Here is a 15766-nt window from a genome sequence, read left to right as displayed (position 1 = left end):
AATGATTCAGCCCTGGCCACAGCTCTTGCTTTTCTCTTTATATAATGCTGTTATATCCCCTTTTCCTGGCCACTGCTGATTGGCTCAAGGATGAACACCTGATCCAAGAAAACCAATCCATAGTTTGCGCTATCCTAAATGAATAAGAATTTATACCAAGAATTTTCACTATAGTACAGGTTGTAGTCAGATGATGACAGGCCCTTGAAAATGGCAGATTCAATGTCCCTTATTGTTGTATATTGTTTGTTCAGAATTATTTGTTCCCTACCAACCATCGCAGTGTTTCCCGGCCCCATATCCTTAAGTCTTTGCCTTGTGACGTACCCTGACCAATGTGATAAAAGCAGACATGATGCTTGTCTCACATGGACAGGAACTTGTAATTTGATCACATGGCTTGGCTGAGTTCTTTCGTGCTGGGCCACCTCTATAAGAACATGTCGCAAACAGTGACTTCTCCTTCAGCCTGGATTGCAGAATGAGAAGACACGTGGAATCCAGCTAAGTCTAACAGAGCTGTGGTTGACCCACAACCCTCAAGAAATGTGAATGAGAATTAAATATGCATTGATAAGATTTTGAGGTTGTTTGTTACACAGCATAACCTACATACAAGCCGATCAATCCACTCCCAGTCAGGCCTGGAGCTAACAACAGAGTTTGCCAAGCCACATGCAACTGTAGATATGAGGGAACAGAGAACGAACCCATTAAAAAAAAAAAAAAAAGTCAAAGGAATCTAATGTGCAGAAAGAATTAAAGAATATCTCAACGTTTCTGTCCTGGGGAGAGCTGAAGGGATCGAGTTGGGTCTCAGGACAGCACAAGGGTAAGATGAGTGCTATGCCACATTGTCGTGCGGGAGACCCTGCTCACAGCGCCATGTGTCGTGCAGGGCAGCCTGCGGGGTATCCTGCCGACTACGCCAAGTGTCATGCGGAAGGGCCTGCAGGGTCTCTGGTCCCGCTCCCCACATAAGAATGCAGGACATGGCGAGGCCAAAAAGGAACACCCACGGAGCCATAGGTAGGGGAGTCATACCACTATACTCTCTCTGGCGGCTGAGTTGGAGAAACAGGAAACAGGAGACACACAATTCTCAACCCTCACTGTGCCACTTGCTAGCTCAGCCACCATCTCCTTGCTAGCCCCCATTTTCTGCTAGCCTAGCCACGGCAGTTATATTAGTGCCCAATGGCTCACTGGTTACAGCTGACGGCCAACTAGCCACAGCTGATGGCCATTTGATCACAGTTGATGGCCATTTACTACCTGAGCCAGCACCTTTCTATGTGAGGCCGAGAGCCTGGAAACTGCGTTTTGGGGCTCTGTCCCCACACACATGCATTCGCCTTGGTGTGGAATCAACTCAGACCTTGTAACTTCATCCCGACACGTCATCCGAGCAGAAGCAGCTCCACACCAGACCTTCTCCCCAAGGCTCTTATCTCGTAAGTGAGGGGACCATTTCTCACTTAGCTTATTTCCTCCTAAGACCAGATGAAGGAGAGGGCATCTCACTACAATTGATTCAACTCCTTCCTCTTACTGAGGACAGTATTTCCAATAAGTCAAGCATTCTTCAGCCTGGACCCCGTTTTCTAAAAGTTATCTTTTGGCTCGGTCACGATGTTCGTTAAAACACACACATTCAGTAAACAGTGGCATTTTCTCTATTTTCTACAAGAGAGGATTTCTGAAGTTAAGAATTTCCATAAACAATTTGAAGCCTGCCTTATTTTTGTTTAAATGCCATGTAAATGTTAGATAAATGCAAGCAGAGATTTAAGAGATTATCTCTGTGGAATCTCAATTTCCTCATCTATAAAAAGGAAAGAACACCGGTGTCTTAGAGACCTAAGAGAGAAGAATAGAGGGTGCCTGACACGCAGCAAGGACTCTACAGATGGCAACTATTATTAATATTGAGGGAAAGGATGGGGTGGGATAGCTGGAAGAAAGGAAGTAGAAAGAATCTGTGAATTCAATAAGGAGCTGTTTGGAAGAAGGCAGAGAACAAGTTATGCAAACACCAAACCTTTCCAAAGCTAACAGGAAAGAAAACCCAGAGTGAATTCCATCTGCTTTCTGCCTGCACCTGCTATTTATTTACTTTTCAGCTTCATCAATCGAGGCTAAATTGTTATTTAAAAAAAAAAAAACACACAACACCTCAAAACAAGGAGAGGAGAGAGAGGTGGGGACAAAGCAAGAGGGAAGGGAATAGGACAATAACAGCTAACAGTTATTATGGGCCAGGCACTCTTTTAAGTGTCTTGCATGAATTAGCACGTTTACTATTCACAACAACTCTACAGGGAGGTTACTGTTGTGGCCCCTATTTTATAGGTAAGGACTGAACTGTAGAGATATTGAGTGATTTGCCCCAAATCTAACAGCTGCTAAGAGGGAGAGTCAGCATTTAACCCAGCCAGTCTGGCTTTTTAAATCTTTACCTTGTATAGACTCATGAGGCAAGCTAGCATGAAATGGAGAAATATCCTAGGACAGGGAGGAACAGGAAAAAGAATATCATCTTTTCCCTATGATCGGGCAGATCTTTATATGTGGGATCGGAAGCAGTCTGATTCAGGAGCAGTGCAGTTTGAGACCCATTCCTGACTCTTTTTTCACTTATAGGTGCCATTTGGTTTATGACTTTGGGAGGTTCAGTGAATCTCTTTGAACCTCAGTTTCCTCACTTGCAAAATCCTGTAGCTTTCTAACTCATTTCTGTGAATAAAACAATAATAGGACAACCCTTATCTGACTGTTGCAAAAATTAAATCATGTAATTTATGTGAAGTAATTAGCTCGTGGTAACCGCTCAGTAAATGATAGCTGTTATCATGATAATTATATGTTATTATTAAATTAGTTGAAGAGAAAGAATCAATAAGTTTTCCATGAAAAAAGTGGTATTTTTTAACAGTTTCTAGAAAATAGGAGAATTTTCACAGGTAGAAGTCAGATGGATCGTTTGTTCTTAGAGAAGGGAAAGCATGAGCCAGGTGTTGTCACAGGAGGACATAAAATTGGTGTTCTGAATTCACTATTTCAAGAGTCAAGGAAGCATGTGATACATTTTAGAATCACATTGCTGAAAAATGGTGGAAAGACAACCCTTAGTAGCTAACATGGCAGACCCTCAGTCATCTAAGAACTTTTACTAAATGGAAAGACAGTCCCAGAGGGATCTCCATACGGGAGGTTTTACTGCAGTGAGACACGGGTCCACCATGATCTATTTTAGCAGCATTGCCAGAGTGTCCATCAGAGATCCTCTCCTCCCAGAAAGAGTTGGTTTCTCCTTTTATTTTCTACTGAAACTATTGGAGGAGCCACTGACCAAAGCCATTATGCGACAAGACTCCAATTCCAGAATCCTTTTTTTTTCTTTTAATTTTCCAAATAGTGTTTCTTCACTACAACATGGGGATAAGAAAAAGATATGGGAATGTCTGGGACACCAAGCCCAGGAGTTCATGTTGACAGTGGTGACATATATACAAGGCCACAGTACTGAGGGTCAGCAGTCCCATTACCACTGCTCGGGCCAGCGGCGATGTCCAGCTGCCCAAAGGTGAACAAAGGTGGATGAAGGTCTGTCTCTATGACAAAGGACTCATACGAGCATTTCCAGTCGAACTCAATGCCCCAGGCTCCACCCCAAAGGGAAGTGCAACAGGACACAGTCTGGCCCATGGCCCGGCCCAGGGCAGCAGCTGTGGTCTTGTTCTCCCCTTTGCTGGCATCCTTGCACATGACAAGGTTTGGGCCTATCAGGTTGGCCACATCCACGCTGGCCTTCATGAGCCCCCCCAATGACGTCATAGATGCCGCCTTCCCAGATGGGAAACAATGTGGCCAGGAACAACTGCTTGCACAGCTGCACAAAGAGGTCGTGACCCCAGCCTGGACACACTTCCAGAAGGCGTTGTGTTCTGACAGGCGATGCACTTGTAGGTGATGAAGCAGGGGACGCAGACCAGGGCTAAGCAGTTCCCAAAGTGAAACAAGGTCAGGCCCCCGGTGTTGGAGCTCCCATCACTTCCTTACCGGCTTGGCGCCCTCCCTCCACCACAGCCCAGCCCGCGTGAACTCCTCCCAGAATCTTCTCATTGAAATCAGGCCGAGATGTGGCCGAGGCTCCTCAGACGTATCTCCTTGCGTCTCACTCTTCTTTATCCAAAAACCTGTGACCTAAAAAGACAGCATCATCCCCCACTGACCTAGCATGCAGTGATGAGATAGAGACAGGGTAACCCTGAAGAACAACTTTACTTAAAAGAAGGAGAAATGGAAGGAGAAATGCAGGTGTGACAGTTCTGGGTAAATGTCACGTTTCCCCAAATGTAGGAACAGGTAATGTTCTTTGAATAGGGCCTGGATCTCCTCCATGGGAGGAGCTCCTGAATCTCTGACTCTCCTTATCTCTTCACTCTGCCCTCTGGGATCTGGACTCTACCCTCTGAGGTGTTCTGACTATTTTGTTGTCGTCGTTGTTGTCACCATGCTGTCACTTTATTATTTTTTTTTATTAGTTTCAGGTGTACAAAGCAATGTGATAGTTAGACGTTTACACCCCTCACAGTGATAACCCCCCAATCTACTACCCTCTGACATCGTATACAGGTGTTATAATACCATTGCCTATGTTCCCCATGCTGTACTCTACATCCTGTGACCATATATATGTATTAGGTTGGTGCAAAATAATCCCCCTGATAAGTCCAGTGCCCATCTGACGCCCTACATAATCTTTACAGCATCACTGATTATATTCCCCAGACTGTATTTCATATCCCTGTGACTATTGTGTTCTTACTATTTTATAAGAAATGGCCCTTGTTTACAACCAAGTAAATTTCTAAGCCTGTTTCATGCCTGTAGGAAGTTGGGGGCTTAGAGGACTCTTAGAAACATGAACAGTCTTGTCCCTTTCAATGTAAGCTGGTGCTCCATTGTTGATACAACTCCCTTAAAAGCTTTATGGGCTTTCTCCGTATCAGTGTAGACATGTAGAATCAAATGTCCAGTTCATTTGACAGAAGCAACCGCAGCAATTCTTTTGCCATGCCGCTCTTTGCTTGGGCTATGTGTTGTGTGTTGAGCTGCTTTGGGAAAAATGCCTGTAAGATTCTGAGAAGCCGTTTGTCTGACTGAGAGGGTCTACTGGGCACAACGTTAAATCTTCCAGATGTCTTAAAACCACACGTTTGATATCATCAGGCAATTTCTTACTTGATGGATTATTTAAAATTTTAGCTAAGGTCAGATTTTGGGCAAAAGTGAATATTTTATTGACCATTTTTCATGTATCACGTTGGTGCAAAACGAGAATAGCTTAGCAAATCTGTATCCATTTTTAAGCATGTTGGCCTTTGTAGCCATTTTTTTTCCCTATACATTTGACTTTAAAAGAAAAAGACTTCCCAAACTAGTATGGGCCCCCCAGATATATCCAACTGTAATACTTTCTGGACCATATTTTATTTCTTAATTCTGCTCCACAATTACATGCATGAAATAGGATTATAATTTTCATTTTACAGTTAAGAAAAAGGAGGCTCCGAGAGGTTAATTTTCATTCCAAAATTACATTGCTATTAACATAACTGGCATTTAAGCTTCAATTTATCTGTCTTCAAAGCTAGAAAACTGACCATTTCACTCAACTGTGTTCATCATAATACTCTCACCCCCTGGCCTTACATTTTAGAGTTTACCAAGCATGACCTCACTTAATCCAAGCCTGAGAGACTGGAAAAGGAGGAATGTCCGTCAAGGCCAATAGAGGGCTAAACTATCCGACCGCGTTTCACCGAAAATAAGACCTAGCCAGACCATCAGCTCAAATGCATCTTTTGGAGCAAAAATTAATATAAGACCAGCTATTATGTTATATTATGTTATGTTATATTATATTATATTAAAGACCCGGTCTCATATAATGTTAAAATAAGACCAGATCTTATATTAATTTTTGCTCCAAAAGACGCATTAGAGCTGATGGTCTGGCTAGGTCTTATTTTCGGTGAAACACGGTAGAACTTCCTCTTCTCTCATCTTCATCAACAAAACAAACACACATAATTTCAAGACAACTTTCCTCCTTCTCTATGGCTAAGAAAAAGTGCTTTGCGTATTCATTTTCAACCTAGATTTCCTGATAAACAGCCGGTGTAAGTACTTTGAAATTCTTTTTTTTTTTTATTTACAAATAAAGTTTTATTGGAATACAAATATCACATTTTGTCATTAAATATCATTCTACTTTACTCTTTTTTTATTTAAATTTATTGGGGTGACAATTGTTATTAAAATTACATAGATTTCTTAATGCCTCTTCCCATTTTTCTTTCCTTTGATTGAGTTAAGTTGATTTGTGCAATAAGAGAAGCGGGTCTGTGGTTGGGGAGAGATGTCAGACTGGACCTCGTTTGTGCAAACTGCGTGCTAGTCTTGTGGACGTGGTCACTCAGTCTCTCCCATAGCAAGTGCGGCAGTCTGGCTGATGGCAGGAGTTAGGAGAACCCCGACTGAGAAACCGATAGAAGTGATCTTCTACTACCATTTTATAACTTTACTCAACAGCATAAAAAAATTGAATTTGGGCCTCGCTGCCTTTGCTGATCATTCAACGTCTTGAGCCACCACCTAGTGGCACTGCATGCCAGCCAACAGTTCAGGCTGGGCAGCTTTGCCACGTCCCCTGTACAGCAGGGTTTCTTTGTCCAAGTGATTTATTTATTGCCTCTTTCATTGAATTTTGACCTTATTGCCTTATAATTGTGAATGGAAAGTGGGAAAATGCAAGTGCTGCTACTTGTAGCAAAAGCGGAGCCATAATCAGCTTAAGGCAATCAAGGGAAAGATGGAAATCAGGCCAGCACGATGCTTCAGTCTGTGTGAGGGCTCTACGTGCAGGCTCCATCCCCTACTAGCTGGATACCTCAGGCAAACTGCTTTTCCGCCCTCTGTAAAGTGGGGAGTAGAATAACATCCCTTTCTCACTTGCTGTATGATGATCATAAAAGATGGTACTCACAGACCCTGTAAGGCGGTGGTGTTTCAAAGTGGAGTTTCCTGACCAGTGGCATTGGTGTCACCTGGGAACTTGTTAAAAATGCACACCTAACGAATCAGGAGCTGTGGCAATGGGCCCAGCACCCCGCGTGTCACCAAGACATCCTGGTGACTCTGACGTACCAAATGCTGCTGCTGCTGTAAGCTACGATAGAGAAAAGCAGGCTCAGAACTTAAATGGTCTAGATTCAAATTCCAGTTCTGTCTCGTATTAATTGTGTAATTTAATTAACACAGTTAAATTGAATTGTACAGCCAGTTGCTGCCCTGGTTTGCTCATCTGTAAAATTAAAACAGCATCATGTTTATTTGTAATGAAAATTAAACAAAAAACATATACTTGCCGTATAGCAAGACTTTAGTACATGGTACCTCGTGGTTTCCATCGTTTTGATGATTGTTTTATTACTACCGGCGCTTTAAGTGCACTGAATCCAATTGACTTTATAATTACTGGTGAAGAAAAATAAAAATTAAAGAGCATGTATAAATATTGAAAATGTATCATGGAAGATATTTTTTTTCTAAAGTTAGAGGCAACTGTAAATTTTATTTATTTCCTAGCTATTTGAGAAAGGACCTTCCCCTAAAACATGGTAGTTCATAGTTTTATATCTGTAGTTTTGACCATAAAACCCTTTCTAAGAAATAATATTTAAAAATGTACTGTCCTTTATAGTAAATCATCACTGGCCCAGATCAGGAGTCTCTCCCCAGGGACTTCCTGTTCTGCCACAGTGTAGAGCATAATGGACAGAAAAGAGGAAAAGGTCTAGGACCAGCCACTCAGGACCCTAAAGGCTGGTCCCACTTAGTACAGGGTTGGCATTTGCTTTGGCCAGTGATCCACTGCAAGAAAAATCACTGGGACAGGAAGACCCATGTCCCACCCTGAGGTACAGCCTGAGCAGGTGTGACCAGCAGGCTCTTTGATGGTCTTTGCACCAGCCACCAGGCAGGCATTAGCAAAGCAACCCAGCACAGAGAAAACAGGAGAGAAAGCAACTATGGGCCGACCCCTAAGGAGCCGCTCTTGTCTGTGCTGGGCCAGGACACCAAGCAGATGCAAATCTGCTCCTGGAGAGGGAGGGGGAAAAGGCACAATGGATGGTGCTCCTTCATACTTCTGCCACAGTTAATATTTCAGACTCTGGACCAGCCCTGGGCCCCTATGGATTCTTCCATCTGAAAGTAAAGGAAGCACTGCCATTAAAAGCCCAGTATTTCAATGAACTGTATGCATGTCAAAAACCTACCCACTGTGGATGTGTTTTCTGAGAAATGCCCTTGACCACGATGGTGACTCTTCTGCCAACCCCAGTAACCACCCCACCCCCAGTGCTCGTGCGTATCTCGCCATGGACCATCGCCGTTGGCACAGCACTGGCATCTCCACGTGCCCAACCCCAGGCCTTATCTCTATGTGGCTGGGTTCTTACGTGACTGTGTTATCCCCCTCTCCGATATTCGGCCAGGTAACAGTCATCGTTATGAATTTCCCCAAACATACCTGTACCCACAGGAGGGAAGGACACCTCTGATTTCCTCGCATTTCCTTACTAGCTAACCTTCCAGAAGGATGGTGGCCTTGTTTCTTTCTCGTCCCCTTCCTCTGCATTTTCTTTTCTTTCCCTTTGCCCCATCTCCTCTAAGCCTGATTTGTGATTTCAGTCGCCGTTGAACTTCCCTGTGTTCCATCGCTTCTCTGAGCCTCAGTTCCCTCAGCTATATGACCAGGAGAGTGGCATATACCTTATACAATCATCTGAAATATGAAACAAGAAAAGATACGTAATGTACTTGGCCCAGGGGCCTGGTCCATAGTAAGCACTCCACAAATGAGCACGGATTGTATCGTCGTCGTCTGCATCATCACCAGGCACTTACAGCTTTTACCTCTGGATGTATCGACTTGTTTCAAGTTTATCTCCCTACCAGACTGCAAGCCCCCGAGATCAGTACTCGATTTTGCTCACTACTGGTTCTTAGCCCAATGACTGGTACACAGATGGGCTCAAAAACATTTGTGAAATGAGTGTTGAAAAGCAGAAGCTGGGCAGGCTTTTACAGTATGATGTGAATGTGTGCATACGTGAGTGTGTGCGCATGACGCATCTGTGTGAATGGATGAGTGTGTTTCTGCATGTGTTTGCTGCAGTCCCGAAGGTTCTAGTTCTCTCCCTACTTGCACATGTAACTCAGCCACACACCCACAGCCTCTTCAGCTGGAATGATGCTATGGCGACTCTCTCGTGCCACTGCGCTGTAGTCCCTTCCCCAAGCCACCTGGCCTGTCTACCATCTTCCCCACAGACCCACAGGATCAGAGCTGGAGGCATTGAGTACAGGAGCTTACTAACGAGCGTGGAAAATGGTGGCTAATTGAGGACAATAAATAACCAGCCTATCCATAGCTAATATTTTCAAAAAAAAAAAAAAAAAAAGACAGAGAATGGAGGCCATGGACAGGATGTTTAGAATTCCAACACACCACACTTCAAACGTAGGCACCTAGAGCTGTTCATTGTGCCTCAGACATCTCACTGACCTCTGCCCAAACATGTGCCGAAAGCGTGCTGTGTGCCAAGCGCCATGGTTATAGAGAAAAAATACAAGTCATTGTTGGTAAGGAAAGGAGTGGGGGCCAGAATAAAAAAACTGGGATCACAGTACAATATGGTAAATGTGACCATGTGGGACGCATAGAGCGTTGTAAGAGTTGCTGCTTTCAGCTGGATGGAGTCAAGGCAGTTTGTCCAGAGGGAGCAGCCGCTGAGCCAGGTTTTTCAGGAGAGTTAGAATTAACCAGATGAAGGAGAGGCATGTGCAAAAAGCAGGATGCTGGCTGGGAAATCCAAGTAGTTCAACGAGAGTGGTGATTATTACAATAATAGTAGTAATAACAGTAATAGAAACACACTAGCTAACCCTTCTACAGCACTCCCCACATGCCAGACCCTGCATTTTACATATTGTAACTTATGGAACAATTGGCATGTAGGGTGCTGGGAGTTGAAAGGAGTTGGGAGAGGCGAGGTTCAGAAGTAGATGGTTCCAGATCTCACTGGTTTCGCAAAACCAGTGTGAGTAGGCTGAGGGCATTAAGGCTTGACTATGGGATGATGGATAGTTATAGAAGGGCATGGTTTGCTCTTGATCAAGTACCTCAGTTAGAATGATCATTCTCATCGTATGGTGCAGGAGGAGGTAGGGACGAGCTTCAGACTGGAGGCTGGGAGGGCAGCGGACAGGCTGCTGGAGGTGTCCAGGTGAGAGATTTGTGCACTTGAATGAGGAAGCAGTGTTGGAAAGAGTCCATACAGATTAATTTGCAGAGAGCCATGCAGCTAAATGCGGAGCCTGTTAGTATGTTATTAGCTATTAAGGTATACTTAATATACAAAACGTTTCACATAATTAATGCATGCATTTTGATGAGTTTGGACAGATGCGTACTCTCTCTAAGTCTACAGTCTTTACTGCCTTCTGGACTTCAAAGTGTCTCTCAGGTATCAGCAGGCATGTGGTACCACTGACCCCACCCCGGGGCCTTCACTACTCACCAGCAGGCTTACCTGATGTGCCAATTTATGACTCTGAGCCTCAGTTTCCTCATATGTTAAATGATGGTAATGAGACCTGCTTTGCTTACAGGCAGAACAGGTCAACTTAGCTTTGTGCTATAAAAATACGTATTCAACTGTGATGTTTATTGTGGGCTGTGGGGTGTAGATAAGGAAGAGGAGAGTGAGGATGAGGATGAAGATGAGAACGATGATAACCACACCTTTCCAGAAACCATTTCCTTTGGTTTCACAGACCAAGTTCCACCCACTCATTAATCCCTTGCGGTATCTCACCTGACCCCCTTTGCCTTCCAGAATTCATCCCCCTCTCTCCTCTTGTCCCATTAAAACTGCTTATAACCCAGCCTTTACGTCAAGCAGATTGCAGTCTTTAAGTAACAGTTAATTTTGGATAGATGACTATCGATGTCTGGTTCAAGACTTGAACTCCCGCAATGTCCGGAGACATTTTAAATGTCCGGACAATTTTAAATATATATAGCCTTAGGTTTAGACTTGAAGACCAGAGCATTTTTATGGCTGCATTATTTAAGTATTCAGAATAGAAGTTGCCGGCTATGGGAAATGATTGCTTGCAATATGTAATTTGCCTTCCAGACAAGCTCATTCGGGCTTTGACATTTGACAGAGAAAGGTCTGGGAAGATGAGCTGTTCAGAAAGGGTGTCTCTACATCTGACTCCTGAACTTGGGTAGGTTGATTTTTTATAATCACCAAATCATCAAAGGTTAAACTCATTTAAATTCTCCCTTCACTAACAAGGAAAGAAAACAAAATGCCACAAGCTGTCTTAACCTGCTGTCCTCAACTGCATGCGCTAGCTGGGGACTCTTAGAAAATCCTTAATGTCTGCAAAATGGGATGTGAAGTCGCAAAGTTAATCTTCCATACCACTGTGCACGCTTTCTGCATCCTTTTTCTTTTTGAACATCCAGCATTCTCCTCCACTCTGTTGAAATCTGCTCCGTATCAGTACCCCCATCCATCAGTCATTCAACACCTCCATTCTTTGCTTTCCAATATCCTGGGGTTGTTTGGTGCCATACACAGCAGGACACTGGGTACATGCCACGGAACGTGTATATGCCGTCCATGCTGTTACCCCTATCTCTCTCCTAAGAGGCTGCAATCATCTTCTGCCTAGTGCCCCTTCCCCGTTTTGCTCTGGTCCTTCCTCAAGGCACACTGGAGCACTTTGATAAAGCACTAATGTGACTGCTTCCCTCCAGTGACTGTGGAAATCGTCATCATTCGGCACAGACTGGGAAATAGAGCCTTCGTTTATTAATTCATTTTGTAAATAATTATTTAGTACCAGGTATGCCGTTCCAAGGTATTGGTAGATACGGCAGTGATTAAAATAGGCAACAACTTTGGCTCTCACAACAGATAATTAAAGAAGTAAATAAATAAATAGCACAGAAATAAATATATAGTAGTGAACTCTCCATGTAGGAAACAAATACTACTAGAAAAGAGACTAAAATAGGACATCCAACTTAGGTTGCAATGATGAGGCCCCGGGAGGTCTCTGGAGTCTGAGGGAGTGACAGTTTAGGTAGCGCCTAGAACATGGTGAGTCGGAGGCGAGAAACCTCAGGACTTTCTGAAGGACAGTGTGGCTACAGCCCGCTGCTCAAAGAGAGTAGTGAAGGTGGACAGGTAGGAGGGGCTTGACTGTGTAAGACCTTATACGGTGGTAGACCTCAGCCCTGATGGTCACTGCTGGGGAGCTTTAAAAAACTGTAGATGCCTTGTCCTTACCCCAAATTCATTCATTTTGAATATCACGGGGAGGGGCCTGAGTATGCATCAGTTTGTAAAGCTCTCCAGGTGATTCAGGTGTGCAGCTAGGATTTACAAATTAGCCCAACCTCCAGCCACAGTTTCACCTCTTGCCCATCAATTCTCTAACACTATTCCGTAACATCCTCTCTTCCTGTTATACATGAACCACTTCCCTGCTTCTTCATTTCTATTTATTGGGTTTCGCCAGCTTAAAAAATTCAATTCCAAAACAATAAATAAATAAAAATTCAATTCCCCCTGCCCCCATGTGTGCGATTTTTTTGGCTGCAAGTAAGTAAAACCTGAAGAATGGCTGAAATAAATGGAGGCCAATACGTGTCACATATTAAAGTGTCAAGGTGTCTGCTGACATTGGTTCAGGGGCTCAGTAATACCAGGGCCGGCAAGTCAGCCTTCAGTGCAGAAACCAGGGAAGAGTGATGTGCCTCAGGTCCCGCTCCTCAGGAAAACGAGAGTTCTTTTCCTAGAAGCCCAACTCTGGAGGCTTCCTCTTGTGTCTCATTGGACATATCTGTAGGAGAAGCTGATCTTAGCTGCAACGGAAGCTGAGAGAGCAAAGGCTGGGTTTGCAATGACCGGCCTAGACTGACCATGTTCCATCACCTTGGGCTTGGTGTTGGGTTCTGTGAGAAGGAATAGGGGAAGGAGCTATTGTTTAGACAACAAACACCTCTACCACACATGTTCTTAATCTGCTCAATGAACTCCTACCACCCGTCAATCAACGAGGTGCGGGCGTGGGGACGGAAGAACGTAAAAGGCACAGGCTTGCATCTTTGTGAAATACCAAACTCTAGTGGTCTGACTAGATTCCTGAGTTTGTGGTGTTCTATAAAATTAAAGGACTTCAGAGAAGTGGGGGACTAGAAGGTGCAGGGCAAAGATCTCTTGGATGACCCTAGAGGGCATGGTACCTAATAGGGTTTCTTAGGTAGGCAGAAGGAAAAAAGGGATTTCAGACAGCAAAGAACATAACTCCAGTCCCACTGTCAATATCTCCATGAGTTTGGGAAGAAGATGAAAGAAACTCCAGAAAGAGAGGATCCAAAGCTCTGCCCTAAATAGTTTCAGCCTCCTCTGTGATCAGCACACATGTATATCCCAGGAAGGGGCCGCTTCCTCCAAATGATTCTTTTTGGACCACATGCTTGTATTAGGACTCTATCCTCAGATGTCCCTGGCACTTTAGAAAAACAAAAGCCTATTTTAATCAATTTCCTCTCTGCTGTGAATGGTGGAATAGAAAATAGGCTCTCACCCCAGGGAAATGTACCCGCCTTGCTGCTCAGAAACGTGGGTGGTGAAATTAATCAAAGCACATCTACTTTCAGCTCCTGACCCTAGACTGGTATGTGGATGGGAAGCCCTTCTGTCTTTGGATAAGTCTGAGTATAATAATAACTATCATTACACACATTGTTTCATGAAATTCTTATAACCTAAAGAGGTACATTTCATTATCACCCTCAGTTTTCAGATAAGGAAGTGGAGGCAAAGGGAGGTCAGGCAGGTCAAACTGAAGTGGTCTGGATTAGCATCAGCCAGTCTGGCTCCAAGGCTGTGTCCTTAATTACTGTGCAACTTCCTTCCAGAAACCTGTTATAGTGTTTTGCCTCCCAATGAGGAATTTCTTTCTTATGCCCACTTGGATTCTGTCTTTTGGGGCTCACTCTACACCCAAAACTATTACAAGCCAACCATCCCATACACTGTGTAACCAGAGGCCACCAAAGTGAGCTGCAGACAACCTACAAGCAGCTAAGAACCAGCTGTCACCTCTCGTTTCTACCCTCTCTTCTCACTTTTCTCTCTATTCCCTTGTTTATCTCCTCTCCTGGCTTTGCCTCTGGCCCCATGCTTGCCCCTTAATTGGACTGATTTTGACTTTCACAGTTTTAATCTACTGTGCTTTTAAAGGATAACGATTGACTTTCCCACCCTGCCCTCAAAGGGGATCCCCTGGGTGCTTTGGCAAATGTTATGAGGCCATTTCAAGCCCCCAGGACCCAGATTTCAGTGTCAACTCTGTCTGCTCCAGACCCTCAAAAAGCAGTGCTATCTGCCTTCCAGTTTTGCTTTTGTTATTGTCTGTGTGTGTTTATTGGGTTCTTGCTTTGTACCAAACGCTGTTGCTAAGCGCTCGATCTGTTTTGTTTCACATAATCCACCCCTTTCTAAACTTTATGGGGTAGGAGTTATTAACTCCAGTGTGCAGACAAAGGAGTGGAGCCTCAGCAAGATTCAGTCACTTGCACTGGGTCACACACTTGTAAGTGGTCAGATGAAATCCAAACCTTTGTCTGCCTTCTGGGTCCTCATGGAACAAACCTAAATCTTCCATTGTGTGTTACTCCTTTAAATATTAGCTGGAAGTTTTTATGTTTCCCAGAGTCTTCTCTAATTTCAACAACCACAGCTCCAGCCACCATTCTTCCTTTGCCATGATTTCACCTCATCTTCTCATCATTCTCAGTGTGTTCAGTGTTGATCTGCTTTTAGAGTTTAGTGTAGACCTGTATTCACTTCTCCAGATGTGGTCTGATTAGCACAACATATATAGTTGGCCTGTCACCTCCTTCATCTTTTATGGTAATGAAGTATATGGTAATGGTATTTCTGGCAACAAAGTCATACGTTATTTTGACAGCCTCTGAGACCCCAATCAACAGAAATGATTCCAGAAGGAAAGTGCCTCTGAATGTCTCTACTTCTAACTGTGAAAATGGACCAAGTGAACGGAAGTTGAGATACTAGGAGAAACAGTGCCTAGTGAGGAAGACTGTTAGAAGGCTCTTGTGATGGGAGGTTGTTCACTGTGGATACGTTAGCTCATAGGTAAGATGTGACCCCACACTCAGACGCCAGCGACCCAGGAAATTCCCCAGGTGGGAAGACCATCTAGGGGCCATCCTTTGTACTTACCTTTGTGCTCCGCTAAGCAGGTAGGGTTTTTGATGCTGGACCCCCCCGTGGTCCTTGCCATCCTGTGACATAATAGTATCAAATTAAAGGCCCATTTACCAGCTTTATTGCTGATTATTTATAATACTCTGGTTCTTAAGTGCTTCTTTATAGAGTGCTTAAGCTGCCATCTCTGGATAGAGCTTGCCATAAATGCCTTCACATGCACGGCACATTATATCCCATAGCCACAGCAAGGAGGGAAAAGATTATTCTCAATTATTTCATATAGTCTCTTTTATTGTTTTATTGTAATAAACTGCCATACCTTGTATCCCTTTAAAATCAATAGTTTACATTAAAAATAATGAAACGCG

The 15766-nt window shown here is 43.8% G+C and overlaps 1 pseudogene; it reads right to left on the bottom strand.

The window, feature by feature from the left end:
• Positions 1-3428: 3428 nt before the first annotated feature.
• On the bottom strand, positions 3429-15471 carry LOC117031558 (transmembrane protein 147-like; annotated as a pseudogene).
• Positions 15472-15766: the final 295 nt, after the last annotated feature.

This window comes from Rhinolophus ferrumequinum, chromosome 12 (genome assembly GCF_004115265.2).
Source record: "Rhinolophus ferrumequinum isolate MPI-CBG mRhiFer1 chromosome 12, mRhiFer1_v1.p, whole genome shotgun sequence".
Classification (NCBI taxonomy): domain Eukaryota; kingdom Metazoa; phylum Chordata; class Mammalia; order Chiroptera; family Rhinolophidae; genus Rhinolophus; species Rhinolophus ferrumequinum.
This window is presented reverse-complemented; position numbering and strand designations above follow the sequence as displayed.